The sequence below is a fragment of the Neoarius graeffei genome, chromosome 1, assembly GCF_027579695.1.
Source record: "Neoarius graeffei isolate fNeoGra1 chromosome 1, fNeoGra1.pri, whole genome shotgun sequence".
Lineage (NCBI taxonomy): Eukaryota > Metazoa > Chordata > Actinopteri > Siluriformes > Ariidae > Neoarius > Neoarius graeffei.
Genome location: NC_083569.1, coordinates 41,553,625 through 41,571,182, shown reverse-complemented (window position 1 = coordinate 41,571,182; position 17,558 = coordinate 41,553,625). Strand labels below are relative to the sequence as shown.

General features: G+C 41.0%; 1 protein-coding gene across 1 annotated transcript in view; it reads left to right on the top strand.

The window, feature by feature from the left end:
* rgs20 (regulator of G protein signaling 20) overlaps positions 1-17,558 on the top strand; it is a 54,706-nt gene that overhangs the window by 9,347 nt on the left and 27,801 nt on the right. The gene's annotated exons all lie outside the window — the stretch shown is intronic.

The following is a 17,558-nucleotide window of genomic DNA, read 5'->3' as shown; positions in this document are numbered from 1 at the left end:
TTTGATTTTTTAAAAAGGTATGCTATATATTTTATGCAAATTTTCATTAACATTAAAAAAGCCATCATAGACTCAACAAATGTTTTTCATCTGACCTTTATGATAGTTCAAATAACATATACAGTATGCCAGCTGATTGTGTAATTAATACAATATAGGACATACAGTGGGGCAAAAAAGTATTTAGTCAGTCACCAATTGTGCAAGTTCTCCCACTTAAAAAGATGAGAGAGGCCTGTAATTTTCATCATAGGTACACTTCAACTATGAGAGACAAAATGAGAAAAAAAAATCCAGAAAATCACATTGTCTGATTTTTAAAGAATTTATTTGCAAATTATGGTGGAAAATAAGTATTTGGTCAATAACAAAAGTTCATCTCAATACTTTGTTATATACCCTTTGTTGGCAATGACAGAGGTCAAACGTTTTCTGTAAGTCTTCACAAGGTTTTCACACACTGTTGCTGGGATTTTGGCCCATTCCTCCATGCAGATCTCCTCTAGAGCAGTGATGTTTTGGGGCTGTCGCTGGGCATCACGGACTTTCAACTCCCTCCAAAGATTTTCTATGGGGTTGAGATCTGGAGACTGGCGAGGCCACTCCAGGACCTTGAAATGCTTCTTACGAAGCCACTCCTTCGTTGCCTGGGCGGTGTGTTTGGGATCATTGTCATGCTGAAAGACTCAGCCACGTTTCATCTTCAATGCCCTTGCTGATGGAAGGAGGTTTTCACTCAAAATTTCACGATACATGGCCCCATTCATTCTTTCCTTTACACGGATCAGTCATCCTGGTCCCTTTGCAGAAAAACAGCCCCAAAGCATGATGTTTCCACCCCCATGCTTCACAGTAGGTATGGTGTTCTTTGGATGCAATTCATCATTCTTTCTCCTCCAAACACGACAAGTTGAGTTTTTACCAAAAAGTTCTATTTTGGTTTCATCTGACCATATGACATTCTCCCAGTCCTCTTCTAGATCATCCAAATGCTCTCTAGCAAACTTCAGACGGGCCTGGTCATGTACTGGCTTAAGCAGAGGGACATGTCTGGCACTGCAGGATTTGAGTCCCTGGCGGCGTAGTGTGTTACTGATGGTAGCCTTTGTTACTTTGGTCCCAGCTCTCTGCAGGTCATTCACTAGGTCCCCCCATGTGGTTCTGGGATTTTTGCTCACCGTTCTTGTGATCATTTTGACCCCACAGGGTGAGATCTTGCGTGGAGCCCCAGATCGAGGGAGATTATCAGTGGTCTTGTATGTCTTCCATTTTCTAATTATTGCTCCCACAGTTGATTTCTTCACACCAAGCTGCTTACCTATTGCAGATTCAGTCTTCCCAGCCTGGTGCAGGTCTACAATTTTGTTTCTGGTGTCCTTTGACAGCTCTTTGGTCTTGGCCATAGTGGAGTTTGGAGTGTGACTGTTTGAGGTTGTGGACAGGTGTCTTTTATACTGATAACGAGTTCAAACAGGTGCCATTAATACAGGTAACGAGTGGAGGACAGAGGAGCCTCTTAAAGAAGAGGTTACAGGTCTGTGAGTGAAGTGTGGTGAAGCAGCTTTTAGCTACTATGCAGTACAGCTATGGAACAAACTCCCAGAGGACATTAAAAATGCTCCTGCTGTTGATAGCTTCAAATCTAGACTAAAGACCAAGCTGTTTTCTGATGCTTTCTGCTAACTGATTAATATTGTCATCTTTACATGTTTTAAACTTTCTTAACTTTTACAGTCTCTGCATGTTTTAAACTTTACTTAACTTTTATTCTATTTTATTCTGCTGTTTTTTAACTGAATTTTTACTTCATTTTATTATTTTATTTCTACTATTGTTTAATTCTTATTATTTTTCTTCCCCATTTATTTTATGTAATTTTATTTTCTATTGTTTACTGTTTTGCTTTTACTTCTGTAAAGCACATTGAACTGCCACTGTGTATGAAATGTGCTATATAAATAAACTTGCCTTGCCTTGCCTTGTGAGAGCCAGAAATCTTGCTTGTTTGTAGGTGACCAAATACTTATTTTACCGAGGAATTTACCAATTAATTCATTAAAAATCCTACAATGTGATTTCCTGGATTCTTTCCCCCCATTCTGTCTCTCATAGTTGAAGTGTACCTATGATGAAAATGACAGGCCTCTCTCATCTTTTTAAGTGGGAGAACTTGCACAATTGGTGGCTGACTAAATACTTTTTTGCCCCACTGTATAGACAATGTAGGAGTTACTTAACTCAATAACTAACGATGTTGCCCTCATCCACGTTAGAGTAAGTGATACTATCATGTACAGTAATATCACTTACTCCAATCCTTGACTATAGTTGAGGCTCCCTCTATTCTACATACAACTACTATATGCTGTACTTTGTAACACACTGGACTCAGGATAAGATCAAGGATCCATCTGCAGGAAGTGTTTATTTACAAAATCCAGAATTGGGTGCAGTGACAGAGAAAGAGTCTGGTGAGATGCAGGAGATCCCCAGGCAAGAAGCACACCACAGTACTGGGGAGCTCCCAACACCTGTTTCCTTGAACCACATGCAATGGGCAGACCATTGCCACCCCAGGAGGTAGCCCAACTTTTAAGGGAACAAATCCAGTGGCTCAAAATGAACAACAGTAAAGAATGGTCCAAATTGGAGGAGAATCTAGGGTGCAGTAACAGAGAAAGAGAAAGAGCTTTAGCGGGAACAGCAGACATGTAAGTGAACACTCTGTCAACTATCGCCTACAACTTGGCAAGAGGACATTTTGGTGTAAAGAAGAAGAGGAGAAACACAACCATACCTGAAGATGGAGAGAAATCAAACATCTAAGAAAGGAGATCAAGACCTTGAACAGGCAGTTTAAAGAGTCTGAAGCTGATGAGAAAGATGACATAAGAGAATTAACATCCAGCCTTCAAAAGCAGCTTATCAGAGTAAGAAGTGCAGACATCAGAAGGAGACTCAAGAAGGTACAGAAAGAGCAGGCCCAGTTTATTAAGAACCCTTACTGCTTCACTAGATCCCTTTTAGGCAAGGCAAAATCTGGGATGCTTATGAGCTCAAAGGAGGATGTCAGGAGTTTATAATGAGTCCTTTAGAAGAGAACCATCTACTTGGCTTGGCACACAAATCAACAACAGAGCTCAGCACAAAAGAGCCATCTTGAAAGGAGATACAAAAGAGGGTGAAACGCACAAGAGCAGCTCCTGGTCCCAGCAGTACACCCTAAAAAGTATACAAAAAGTGCTCCAAACTACTTTGGACGCTGGTGAAACTCATCTGGAGGATTGATTTGGTTAAAACACACCACTCCAGCAAACTGGAGAAAGGCAGAAGACAGTTTTGTCCCCAAATAAGCATGCTCTTCCCACATAAGTCAGTTGTGGACTATCTCCTTTATAAATGTAGAAGGCTGGATCTTCTTCTCAGTGCTGACCAAGAGGATGACACAATACATGGGAGAGAATGGATATATCAACACTTCTATCCAGAAGGGTGGGCTCTCAATATTCTCAGGGTGCCAAAAACATTAGTGTCCTCAGCCAACTGATCCGCAAAGCTAAGCAAAGGAAATGCAACCTCACAGTTGCTTGGCTTGAATTAGCCAATGCTTATGGCTCTATCCCATGTAACCTGAGCAGGTAGCAATGAACCACTATGACATCCCAGCCCACAATAAATGCATGATCACTGGTTACTTCGGCAGCATCAGGTCACAAATCCGAACCACTATCTTCACAACAGTGGAAGTCAGTGTAGAAAGAAATTATAACAGGGTGTGCCATCTCACCATCTGGTCCCTTGTGGGGATGAACCTGATAATCACAGCAGCTGAAAAAGAAATCAAAGGGCCAAAAGCCAGCTCAGGAGCCCAACAGCCAGATATCAAGGGTTTCATGGATGACGTGATCATCATGACTCCAACACATGTCCAAGCAAAATGGGTCCTAGCATAGCTTGACAGAATGGCCACATGGGCCAGGATGACTTTCAAGGCCAGGAAATCTAGGAGCCTAGTGATCAAACAAGGGAAAATGACAAAAAGGTTCAAGCTACAAGGTCAAGGGGAAACAATCCCAACAATTGAGAAAAACCAATGAAGTGCCTGGTAACATAGTACAGTGGTGCTTGAAAGTTTGTGAACCATTTAGAATTTTCTATATTTCTGCATAAATATGACCTAAAACATCATCAGATTTTCACACAAGTCCTAAAAGTAGATAAAGAGAACCCAATTAAACAAATGAGACAAAAAATATGATACTTGGTCATTTATTTATTGAGGAAAATGATCCAATATTACATATCTGTGACAGGCAAAAGTATGTGAACCTCTAGGATTAGCAGTTAATTTGAAGGTGAAATTAGAGTCAGGTGTTTTCAATCAATGGGATGACAATCAGGTGTGAGTGGGCACCCTGTTTTATTTAAAGAACAGGGATCTATCAAAGTTTGATCTTCACAACTCATGTTTGTGGAAGTGTATCATGGTACGAATAAAGGAGATTTCTGAGGACCTCAGAAAAAGCGTTGTTGATGCTCATCAGGCTGGAAAAGGTGACAAAACCATCTCTAAAGAGTTTGGACGCCAACAATCCACAGTTAGACAGATTGTGTACAAATGGAGGAAATTCAAGACCATTGTTACCCTCCCCAGGAGTGGTCGACCAACAAAGATCACTCCAAGAGCAAGGTGTGTAATAATCGGCGAGGTCATAAAGGACTCCAAGGTAACTTCTAAGCAACTGAAGGCCTCTCTCACATTGGCTAATGTTAATGTTCATGAGTCCACCATCAGGAGAACACTGAACAACAATGGTGTGCATGGCAGGGTTTCAAGGAGAAAGCCACTGCTCTCCAGAAAGAACATTGCTGCTCATCTGCAGTTTGCTAAAGATCATGTGGACAATCCAGAAGGCTATTGGAAAAATGTTTTGTGGACAGATGAGACCAAAATATAACTTTTTGGTTTAAATGAGAAGCGTTATGTTTGGAGAAAGGAAAACCCTGCATTCCAGCACAAGAACCTTATCCCATCTGTGAAACATGGTGGTGGTAGTATCATGGTTTGAGCCTGTTTTGCTGCATCTGGGCCAGGACGGCTTGCCATCACCGATGGAACAATGAATTCTGAATTATATCAGCGAATTCTAAAGGAAAATGTCAGGACATCTGTCCATGAACTGAATCTCAAGAGAAGGTGGGTCATGCGGCTAGACAATGACCCTAAACACACAAGTCATTCTACCAAAGAATGGTTAAAGAAGAATAAAGTTAATGTTTTGGAATGGCCAAGTCAAAGTCCTGACCTTAATCCAATGGAAATGTTGTGGAAGGACCTGAAGTGAGCAGTTCATGTGAGGAAACCCACCAACATCCCAGAGTTGAAGCTGTTCTGTATGGAGGAATGAGCTAAAATTCCTCCAAGCCGGTGTGCAGGACTGATCAACAGTTACCGGTAATGTTTAGTTGCAGTTATTGCTGCACAAGGGGTTCACACCAGATACTGAAAGCAAAGGTTCACATACTTTTGCCACTCACAAATATGTAATATTGGATCATTTTCCTCAATAAATAAATGACCAAGTATAATATTTTTATCTCATTTGTTAAACTGGGTTCTCTTTATCTACTTTTAGGACTTGTGTGAAAATCTGATGATGTTTTAGGTCATATTTATGCAGAAATATAGAAAATTCTAAAGGGTTCACAAACTTTCAAGCACCACTGTATAACAAAACTCTCTCAGACAAATACCACATCCTCAGCACAAAAAAATCAACAGAGGACTAGCTGAGGAAAATCAATGTGTGTAGTTTGCCTGGAAAGTTGCAAGAATTACTTTATCAGCATGCCTTCCTCCAAGGTTAATGTGGCTGGTAACAGTGCATAATGTGCCATTAATGTCAGCTGAGGGAATGGAGAGGCAAATACAACCCCAATTCCAAAAAAGTTGGGACAAAGTACAAATTGTAAATAAAAATGGAATGCAATGATGTGGAAGTTTCAAAATTCCATATTTTATTCAGAATAGAACATAGATGACATATCAAATGTTTAAACGGAGAAAATGTATCATTTAAAGAGAAAAATTAGGTGATTTTAAATTTCATGACAACAACACATCTCCAAAAAGTTGGGACAAGGCCATGTTTCCCACTGTGAGACATCCCCTTTTCTCTTTACAACAGTCTGTAAACGTCTGGGGACTGAGGAGACAAGTTGCTCAAGATTAGGGATAGGAATGTTAACCCATTCTTGTCTAATGTAGGATTCTAGTTGCTCAACTGTCTTAGGTCTTTTTTGTCGTATCTTCCATTTTATGATGTGCCAAATGTTTTCTATGGGTGAAAGATCTGGACTGCAGGCTGGCCAGTTCAGTACCCGGACCCTTCTTCTACGCAGCCATGATGCTGTAACTGATGCAGTATGTGGTTTGGCATTGTCATGTTGGAAAATGCAAGGTCTTCCCTGAAAGAGACATCATCTGGATGGGAGCATATGTTGCCCTAGAACCTGGATATACCTTTCAGCATTGATGGTGTCTTTCCAGATGTGTAAGCTGCCCATGCCACACGCATTAATGCAACCCCATACTATCAGAGATGCAGCCTTCTGAACTGAGCGCTGATAACAACTTGGATCGTCCTTCTCCTCTTTAGTCCAAATGACACGGCGTCCCTGATTTCCATAAAGAACTTCAAATTTTGATTTGTCTGACCACAGAACAGTTTTTCACTTTGCCACAGTCCATTTTAAATGAGCCTTGGCCCAGAGAAGACGTCTGCGCTTCTAGATCATGTTTAGATACAGCTTCTTCTTTGAACTATAGAGTTTTAGCTGGCAACGGTGGATGGCACGGTGAATTGTGTTCACAGATAATGTTCTCTGGAAATATTCCTGAGCCCATTTTGTGATTTCCAATACAGAAGCATGCCTGTATGTGATGCAGTGCCATCTAAGGGCCCGAAGATCACGGACACCCTGTATGGTTTTCCGGCCTTGACCCTTACACACAGAGATTCTTCCAGATTCTCTGAATCTTTTGATGATATTATGCACTGTAGATGATGATATGTTCAAACTCTTTGCAATTTTACACTGTCGAACTCCTTTCTGATATTGCTCCACTATTTGTCGGCGCAGAATTAGGGGGATTGGTGATCCTCTTCCCATCTTTACTTCTGAGAGCCGCTGCCACTCCAAGATGCTCTTTTTATACCCAGTCATGTTAATGACCTATTGCCAACTGACCTAATGAGTTGCAATTTGGTCCTCCAGCTGTTCTGTTTTTGTACCTTTAACTTTCCCAGCCTCTTATTGCCCCTGTCCCAACTTTTTTGAGATGTGTTGCTGTCATGAAATTTCAAATGAGCCAATATTTGGCAGGAAATTTAAAAATGTCTCACTTTCGACATTTGATATGTTGTCTATGTTCTATTCTGAATACAATATCAGTTTTTGAGATTTGTAAATTATTGCATTCCATTTTTATTTACAATTTTTACTTTGTCCCAACTTTTTTGGAATCGGGGTTGTAAATAAACACCTCCAGAAGTGGCTGGAAATCCCTGCAAGCTTCATGCCAATTGGCCTGTACATACAATCTGGCTAAAAGTAGCAAAGTGCAGGCTTAACATGACCTACTGGCACTCCAAAGACAAACATGTCAAGGAAGCTGGCATTACAACTAAGTCTAGGCAGAAATAAGCAGACAACACTACTATACAACAAGCAGAGTGCTCATTCAGGACAAGGGACATAAATGGAATACCTTGCACTGAAAGACAAGGCCTGGGGACATCCTACTTCCAACAGTGGGCAAAGGAACCTGGAGGATGACGATATGAGAGCAAGTGCTGTGGAGCTGGAGACAAAAGGAGCCTGCCCAAGATAGGACTTTCCCCAAAGAAAGATCACTGATCTGTGGAGGCTAGAGCCATTACACTTATCCTTCCTGGTGAGAGCAGTCTATGATACTCTCCCTATCCTGGTGAACACACAAGTGGGGGATGAGGTAGGATCCACTGTGCAAGCTCTCTGACAGCAGAGGAACCATGGCATACATCCTTTCGGGTTGTAAGATATCATTGGCCCAAGGCAGGTACAGATGGTGCCATGATAAAGTATTACTGACACTCGCAGACATCTTGGAGCAGAAAAGGAGGAAGAAATGCCAGGCCAATGCCAACTCATTCCACAGCATTACCTTTGTTAAAGTGTACCTGTAGTGAATTTTAATTACTAGCTATTTCAAAAGATCACGTATGATACCAGTGGTTCTGTCATGTAACATTCGTCATAAGCTCTTGTCAAGTACGCGCAAATTTTAAGTCACTGCTCCACCAGTTAGGCATGGTCAGCGACATGTTGGCTCCTTCATGGGCTGTTCCAGCACTGATAGTGACACATAGTCATTGTTTTGTCCGATTGTCTGGGCTGCAATGGAGTGGTCACTGACCCTGTGTTGCAAACACCAGCCTAAGATAACATATTATCAACCGATCTGCTCATAAGAAATAGAAGAAATATTTACACTTATTCGAGCTGATCTTTGGCTGGATCAAGTCGAAGTTTAAAAAAATAAAATAAAATGAAATAAATAAAAAGCCACCGTTCATCATCAGTGTCGCAGTTCTCAAGATTGAACTGAATCGCTGTCCTGAATCATAAAATGAATCATCCGAAGCACATAAAATATGCATGCCATCTCGCAACAAGTTTTACCTCCAAATAGCCCAAACTATAGCCCAAATATATCCCTCCATTCCCTAATCCCTAATGGGATGTCAGGCAGATTTTATCCTGTTTACGGTGGGCGTTCCCACCGCGAAAGAGAAACCAATCGAAACTGAAAGCGTGAAAATGATTATCATGACATCTTTCTGTTTTAGCCAGCATTAACTTTTTAAGCAGTTTGTGTTGCAGTAGCTCTTCTGTGGTTTACAAATATAAAACTGTTTTTTTTTTATTTTGTTAAAAATGTGGGCGTGTAGCTTATTTCATTCCTTCTTGAGAATGGAACTGTTTTTTCTGGTCAGGTTTTGGGTAAAGTGACATTCTATCACTGTGCCAGCATTGTGTGTTCATACAGTTCATATGTTACAAGTTTTGATAATAAATTAAAATTAAACATCTAGGTAGAGGTATTTTATTTTTGTTCCATGTCTCCCCACTATGTCCCAAGTCTCCTTATATAATGTCCCATAACTCCTCTCAATGTCTCATGTCTCCCTGCAAAAAATAATGATAGAAGAAGTGAAGCCTGAAGGCCAGTATATGTAACAAGCTGAGAAACTAATGTTGTGGTAAGAGGGTACAGTAAATACTCTCTAATGCAATATGAATGTGACACTACCAACAAAGAATTTCACACAGTCTACAATAAGAGTGCTCTGAGAGCACAATATCCTCTGCTGGCAACTATGCCATAATTCTGGTAAAATGCGACTGAATTGAACGAAAGTGCAATATGCGTATTACCAACATATAACAAAGAATCCCATCTAGTTTGGTGAAATTCCTCCACAAATTGTGAGAGGAGCTGATTTCAGAAGGTGAAAGGATGGAAGGACGGACATCACCACGTCATAATCCCTCTTTGGCCTTTTGACCAGTGGGGGATAACAAAAATTGTGAGGGAAGTTGATTTCAGAAAGCAAGCACACCTTGATGAAATTGCCAAAGTACAAGTTTGCTCATAATCAAGGGCATAACTCTGGTAAAATTTGCCCAAATTAAACGAAATTTCAATATGCATATAACTGCCATATAACAAAGCCTTTTGCCAAGTTTGGTGAAATTTCTCCATAAATTGTGAGAGGAGTTGATTTCAGAAGAACGTACACCCTCATGAAATTGTCAAAGTATAAGTTATTTAATCAAGGGTCAAAACTCTGGTCAAATTTTCACAAACGAAATTAAATCGTAATATGAGTATTACCGTCATATAACAAAGCCTTTTACCAAGCTTCGAGAAATTCGTCCAAAAATTGTGAGAGGAGTTGATTTCAGAAGGCGAGCACACCTTCATGAAATTGTGAAAGTACAAGGCTGTTAGTCAAGGGCCACAACTCTGGTAAAATGCAACTGAATTGAACAAAATAACAATAAGCGTACTAATGACATATAACAGGGTGGCACGGTGGTGTAGTGGTTAGCGCTGTCACCTCACAGCAAGAAGGTCCGGGTTCGAGCCCAGCGGCCAGCGAGGGCCTTTCTGTGCGGAGTTTGCATGTTCTCCCCGTGTCCACGTGGGTTTCCTCCGGGTGCTCCGGTTTCCCCCACAGTCCAAAGACATGCAGGTTAGGCTAACTGGTGACTCTAAATTGACCGTAGGTGTGAATGTGAGTGTGAATGGTTGTCTCTGTCTATGTGTCAGCCCTGCGATGACCTGGCAACTTGTCCAGGGTGTACCCCGCCTTTCACCCGTAGTCAGCTGAGATAGGCTCCAGCTTGCCTGCGACCCTATAGAACAGGATAAAGTGGCTAGAGATAATGAGATGAGATAAGATGACATATAACAAGGCCTTTTGCCAAGTTTTGTGAAATTCTCCAAAAATTGAGTTGATTTCAGAATGAAAACACTCTCATGAAATTGTCAAATTATAATTTAGTTAATCAAAGGCTGTAACCCTGGAAAAATGTGACCGAATTTAACGAAATTACAATATGTGTACTACCGACGTATAACAAAGAATCCTGCCAAGTTTTGTGAAATTCTTCCAAAAATTAAGAGGAGTTGATTTCAGAAGGTGAGCACCCTTCCCAGGACGGATGTATGGATGGACATCGCCACGACATAATGCCCCTTCGGGCCTTTCGGCCAGCAGGGGATAAAAACTGAAAACTTGTCCCAAGTCTCCCCGCTCTCCCCTGCTTTCTCTTTTGAGGACAAGGTAAACAAAGAACATAACAATAGTTTGTTCATTGTAATGCCATAATAATGCTCAGAATGCCATAATAATGCTCATGTAATGCCATAATAATGCTCAGAACTTACACAGATGTTGGAAATGGCAGGACTTTGTATTGTGCTTGAGCATATGTTGGGCTGGTATATGCTAAAAAGGGAGAAAATAGCAGGAAGTGGAAAGTTAAAGCTGTCCTTGTATTCTAGTGATTGTGGCCTCTGCTCTGCTGGTGGGTTGAGGTAGTATCCTGGACTGGTGTGACAGTTATTCTGGTCAATTGTCTTATAACTCTTAAATTTTGTTTGGATTCATTGCTTCATTTTTTCCCTGTGCTATATTTTGCCTCGCTATTATTTTGTGTAAAACATCTGTCAAATGAATTTGTGTAATTGTAATGCATTCATACAATAAAATACAGCAGAGAACCATTACGGCCGTGTTGCTTTTTGGTGGAGCTGTCAATCATGTTGATTTGTACAAAAATTATTTGTATTATTAATTTGAACAACTTAACGTAACTGAAACCCATATCAACTGAGATTTTTCTATAGGAAAATTTGCATTTTGTTCAGAACACATTCTAGAGGAAAACCAAGGGTGTGTGTCAATAAATGTGTGTGTGGGGCTCCTCGAAACCCTTTTATGCAAGTAGAATGTATGAGAATAGACCCAGAGTGCCACCTAGAGCTTACACGATACCTCTATCTCCATTTCTTTCTGTGTTCTTTATTTTCTCTCTCTTTTTCTCCCAAGCATATATAATAAATTCAAATAATTCTACTCATAGGAATTTATGGAGACATATTGAATTAGTTCTGTAAATAGTATCTTTTATTTTGACATTTTTTTCTCACACGATGATAGAGAGCCCTATCATAATCGTTGTGTTATGACAGACTACCAGCAGATGTCAGTATTGCACTATGTGAAAAGGGGGATCACTTACAGTACATCAAACAGTGTTGTAACCAAATAGGTGTTACAGGGTGACACTTGCTACAGTTTAAATGAAGCATGCTACCCCAATTCAGACATCAAATAACAAATTCGGCAGGTATCTTACAGATTAGTCGTATTCAATTCATGTAGACTTTAATTAATCATAGTGTAACAATTGCAGGTATTTTGACTAATGCTCCTGAGCATTATGGGATCAACTATAGTGCACCAAGGAAACCAACACAGAGAAATCATTTGGTGGCCAATTGTTTTGCACCAAGAAACTAATTCAATATTCTACAAACAAAACTTTATAATATACCCAATTGAAAGTGGGTTTTCAAGGATTTTACTTAAGCTAGTTAAGGGTTATTAGCTTCCTAAAACAGAGCCACTTCTGATGGTGAACACTCTCTTGTGGAGTTCTAAAAAAAAAACTTTAAGGGTTCTCTCACATGGGCAGCTGAAGAACCCTTCTATATTTAAGCTTATTAAGTGGTGCCACACTATGATGGGTTATATCCCCCTCTGCCATCACATGTCAAAAATCCTGGACACACCACCTGTGCCATGCTTTTCAAATATAAAACTATTACACTTACTTGATAAACAATTACAATTACTGGTATATGCCTTTGTCAGTGCTTGGGATAAATCTGTACAGAAATGTACAGTTAGTAGTTAGTTACAGTTGTGTGTAGTCAGCTGATGTAAGAAGTGAGATGGAAGAGACAGGACAGTTTCAGGACCATGGACAGAGTTTTTGCTTTCCCTTGACGATTTGCAACACATCTCTGTTTCTCTGAATAATAGATAGGCCTAACTGTCAGTAAATATGACAAGGTGCCTGGTGTTGAAAGGATTGGGGGGGGGGAGAGAAAGGGGAAGAAATATTTAGAAGACATACTACCATCACCTGGCCATTCAACCCTGTTAGAGCTGTAGGTATCAACACTAAAATTGTAGTGAGCATATGCGAGAAAAGTAGCTTTAGTCTTCAGTAAGGCTCAGAGTGAAATCTGCATTAATAATAATAATAATAATAATAATAATAATAATAACTTTGAACAAAGGGGATGAGGAAGGAATACACCCTGGGTAGGACGCCAGCCCATCTTAGGGCAACAGACATACACATTCACACCTAGTGGCAATTTATTTTGTCCAACTGCCATGTGTTTGGGAAGTGGGAGGAAACCAGGACACCCACATGGAGATGGGTAGAGCATGTACAGAAAGTCAGAAACTGGAACTTTGAACCTGAGACTTTAGAGCTGTGAGGTGGCAGTGCTAAACAGTAAAATCCCCAGTGTTGAATTAATACCCAGAGTTGTCCAACCACAGTAAGACACAAATGAACTCTGAAAGCGTTAATTCAACACTGGGGAATTTGCTGTGTACCTGCTGCAACTTTGTGCAGATGATGATTGGTTATTATTATTGTTGTTGTAGCTGTTGTTGTTGTCCTGTTTTCCCCAAACCACATTTAATACTTCAGTACCTTAGTGCTTTAGGTGAGGTATAATTTGTCCATCCATCCATCCATCCATCCATCCATCCATCCATCCATCCATCCATCCATCCATCCATCCATCCATCCATCCATGCATTATCTGTAACCGCTTATCCTGGACAGAGTAGCGGCCAAGCTGGAGCCTATCCCAGCTGACTATGGGCGAGAGGCGGGGTACACCCTGGACAAGTCGCCAGGTCATCACAGGGCTGATACATAGAGACAAACAACCATTCACACTCACATTCACACCTACCACCAATTAACCTAACCTGCATGTCTTTGGACTGTGGGGAAACCGGAGCACCCGGAGGAAACCCACGCGGACACGGGGAGAACATGCAAACTCCACACAGAAAGGCCCCCGTTGGCCACTGGGCTCGAACCCAGAACCTTCTTGCTGTGAGGCGACAGTGCTAACCACTACACCACCGTGCTGCCAAAAAGAAGAACTATATAGTTAAAACTCTTAGTGCTGAATTGACATGTAGTTTTTTCATTTCTGTCCAGATATAACCTACAGCACTGCGTATGTTAATTCGCCAGGTCATTGCAAGTCGCCAGGTCATCACAGGGCTGACACATAGAGACACACAACCATTCACACTCACACCTACGGTCAATTTAGAGCCACCAGTTAACCTAACCTGCATGTCTTTGGACTGTGGGGGAAACCGGAGCACCCAGAGTAAACCCACGCAGACACAGGGAGAACATGCAAACGCCACACAGAAAGGCCCCTGTTGGCCACTGGGCTCGAACCCAGAACCTTCTTGCTGTGTGGCAACAGTGCTAATCACTACACCACTGTGCTACCTTAATAATAATAATAACTTTGAGCAAAGGGTGTGAGGAAGGAATACACCCTGGATAGGATGCCAGCCTATCTTAGGGCAACAGACATATACATTCACAGCTAGTGGCAATTTATCTTGTCCAACTGCCATGTGTTTGGGAAGTGGGAAGAAACCAGGACACCCACATGGACATGGGTAGAGCATGCACAGAAAGTCAGAAACTGGAGCTTTGAACCTGAGACTTTAGAGCTGTGAGGTGGCAGTGCTACTTGCTGCAACTATGTGCAGATGATGATGATTGGTTATTATTATTGTTGTTGTAGCTGTTGTTGTTGTCTTATTTTCCCCAAACCACATATTTAACCCTTTGATGCAAAACATATGCACACCCTTCCTTTATAACATGGGTCAAAAATGTCCCGCATTCATTTTCCACGTTATTTCATGCTGACAGAGTTTTTCTTTGCTCTGTCTTTTGAAATCAATTTAGAGTGGGGCAAAAAAGTATTTAGTCAGCCACCAATTATGCAAGTTCTTCCACTTTAAAAGATGAGAGAGGCCTGTAATTTTCATCATAGGTACACTTCAACTATGAGAGACAGAATGGGGGGAAAGAATCCAGGAAATCACATTGTAGGATTTTTAATGAATTAATTGGTAAATTCCTCGGTAAAAGAAGTATTTGGTCACCTACAAACAAGCAAGATTTCTGGCTCTCACAGACCTGTAACAACTTCTTTAAGAGGCTCCTCTATCCTCCACTCGTTACCTGTATTAATGGCACCTGTTTGAACTCGTTATCAGTATAAAAGACACCTGTCCACAACCTCAAACAGTCACACTCCAAACTCCACTATGGCCAAGACCAAAGAGCTGTCAAAGGACACCAGAAACAAAATTGTAGACCTGCACCAGGCTGGGAAGACTGAATCTGCAGTAGGTAAGCAGCTTGGTGTGAAGAAATCAACTGTGGGAGCAATTATTAGAAAATGGAAGACATACAAGACCACTGATAATCTCCCTCGATCTGGGGCTCCACGCAAGATCTCACCCTGTGGGGTCAAAATGATCACAAGAACGGTGAGCAAAAATCCCAGAACCACACGGGGGGACCTAGTGAATGACCTGCAGAGAGTTGGGACCAAAGTAACAAAGGCTACCATCAGTAACACACTACGCCGCCAGGGACTCAAATCCTGCAGTGCCAGACGTGTCCCCCTGCATAAGCCAGTACATGTCCAGGGCTGTCTGAAGTTTGCTAGAGAGCATTTGGATGATCCAGAAGAGGATTGGGAGAATGTCATATGGTCAGATGAAACCAAAATAGAACTTTTTGGTAAAAACTCAACTTGTCGTGTTTGGAGGAGAAAGAATGCTGAGTTGCATCCAAAGAACACCATACCTACTGTGAAGCATGGGGGTGGAAACATCATGCTTTGGGGCTGTTTTTCTGCAAAGGGACCAGGATGACTGATCCGTGTAAAGGAAAGAATGAATGGGGCCATGTATCGTGAGATTTTGAGTGAAAACCTCCTTCCATCAGCAAGGGCATTGAAGATGAAACGTGGCTGGGTCTTTCAGCATGACAATGATCCCAAACACACCGCCCGGGCAACGAAGGAGTGACTTCGTAAGAAGCATTTCAAAGTCCTGGAGTGGCCTAGCCAGTCTCCAGATCTCAACCCCATAGAAAATCTTTGGAGGGAGTTGAAAGTCCGTGTTGCCCAGCGACAGCCCCAAAACATCACTGCTCTAGAGGAGATCTGCATGGAGGAATGGGCCAAAATCCCAGCAACAGTGTGTGAAAACCTTGTGAAGACTTACAGAAAACGTTTGACCTCTGTCATTGCCAACAAAGGGTATACGGTATAACCAAGTATTGAGATGAACTTTTGTTATTGACCAAATACTTATTTTCCACCATAATTTGCAAATAAATTCTTTAAAAATCAGACAATGTGATTTTCTGGATTTTTTTTTCTCATTTTGTCCCTCATAGTTGAGGTATACTTATGATGAAAATTACAGGCCTCTCTCATCTTTTTAAGCGGGAGAACTTGCACAATTGGTGACCGACTAAATACTTTTTTGCCCCACTGTATTTTATGATTGAATATTCCAAGTATTCTTTAAATATCTTGTTTTTAATTACCACGAATCATTAATTTAATTTTTTTTTTCCTACTTTATGAACAAAAATACTTTTTATATTACCACACATGGGTCATCCAAGTGTGATTTAAAATTAAATGTCTTAATACTCATCTCATTATCTCTAGCCGCTTCATCCTGTTCTACAGGGTCGCAGGCAAGCTGGAGCCTATCCCAGCTGACTACGGGTGAAAGGCGGGGTACACCCTGGACAAGTCGCCAGGTCATCACAGGGCTGACACATAGACACAGACAACCATTCACACCTACGGTCAATTTAGAGTCACCAGTTAACCTAACCTGCATGTCTTTGGACTGTGGGGGAAACCGGAGCACCCGGAGGAAACCCACACGGACACGGGGAGAACATGCAAACTCCGCACAGAAAGGCCCTCGCCGGCCACGGGGCTCGAACCCGGACCTTCTTGCTGTGAGGCGACAGCGCTAACCACTACACCACCGTGCCACCTGTCTTAATACTATAATAATTATTTGTTTCAAGTAATTACTTTAGCAGTGAATGGGGCCAGTTATTTATTTATTAACTATGTAGTTAGCTAAGCCAACTACAATAAAATTAGCTAACTAAAGTAGAATATGTCAACAGCTCGGTAGCTAATAGTAATTACTTGTAACTTTCTGACAAGTAATCTACTCACTCTCAAGGTAACCTAAACATAATTTTTTTTCTAAGGTAATGTTAGAACAATTGAAAAACATTACTTGCATGTATGAGATGGGCAAAGGGCGCTGTGCTGAGCTGTGAAATGTCTGACACAAGCACAATTCACAGTTCCCACCAAACGCTGTAGTAAATGCATGCGGGTCGGTTCTGACCCATGTGTGTAAACTTGATGTAGAATTACAAAAGCTGTGCTTGTTCATAACTTAAGAAAGGAAAAATAAAAATGATGATTTGTGCTAAGCAGAAACAAGATATTTACTGCATATTTGGAAAAGTAAATGGCAAAATGAATTTATTTCAAAAGTATATCATAGAAACACTCAGCCATACATGAAATAACCTGGAAAATGAATGCAGGTCGTTTTTGACCCGTGTTGTGCATTAGAAGGGTAGTGATACAAAAAGGGTTTTTATTCAAAAAATACGAAAGGAAAAAATAAAATAAGGATGTATGATGATCAAAAACAAGTTAATTGAGGAATACCTTGAATACTGAATGATGGAATTAATTTATTGCAAAGATATAGAAGATAAAAACTCAGCCGGGTCACTTTTGACCCATG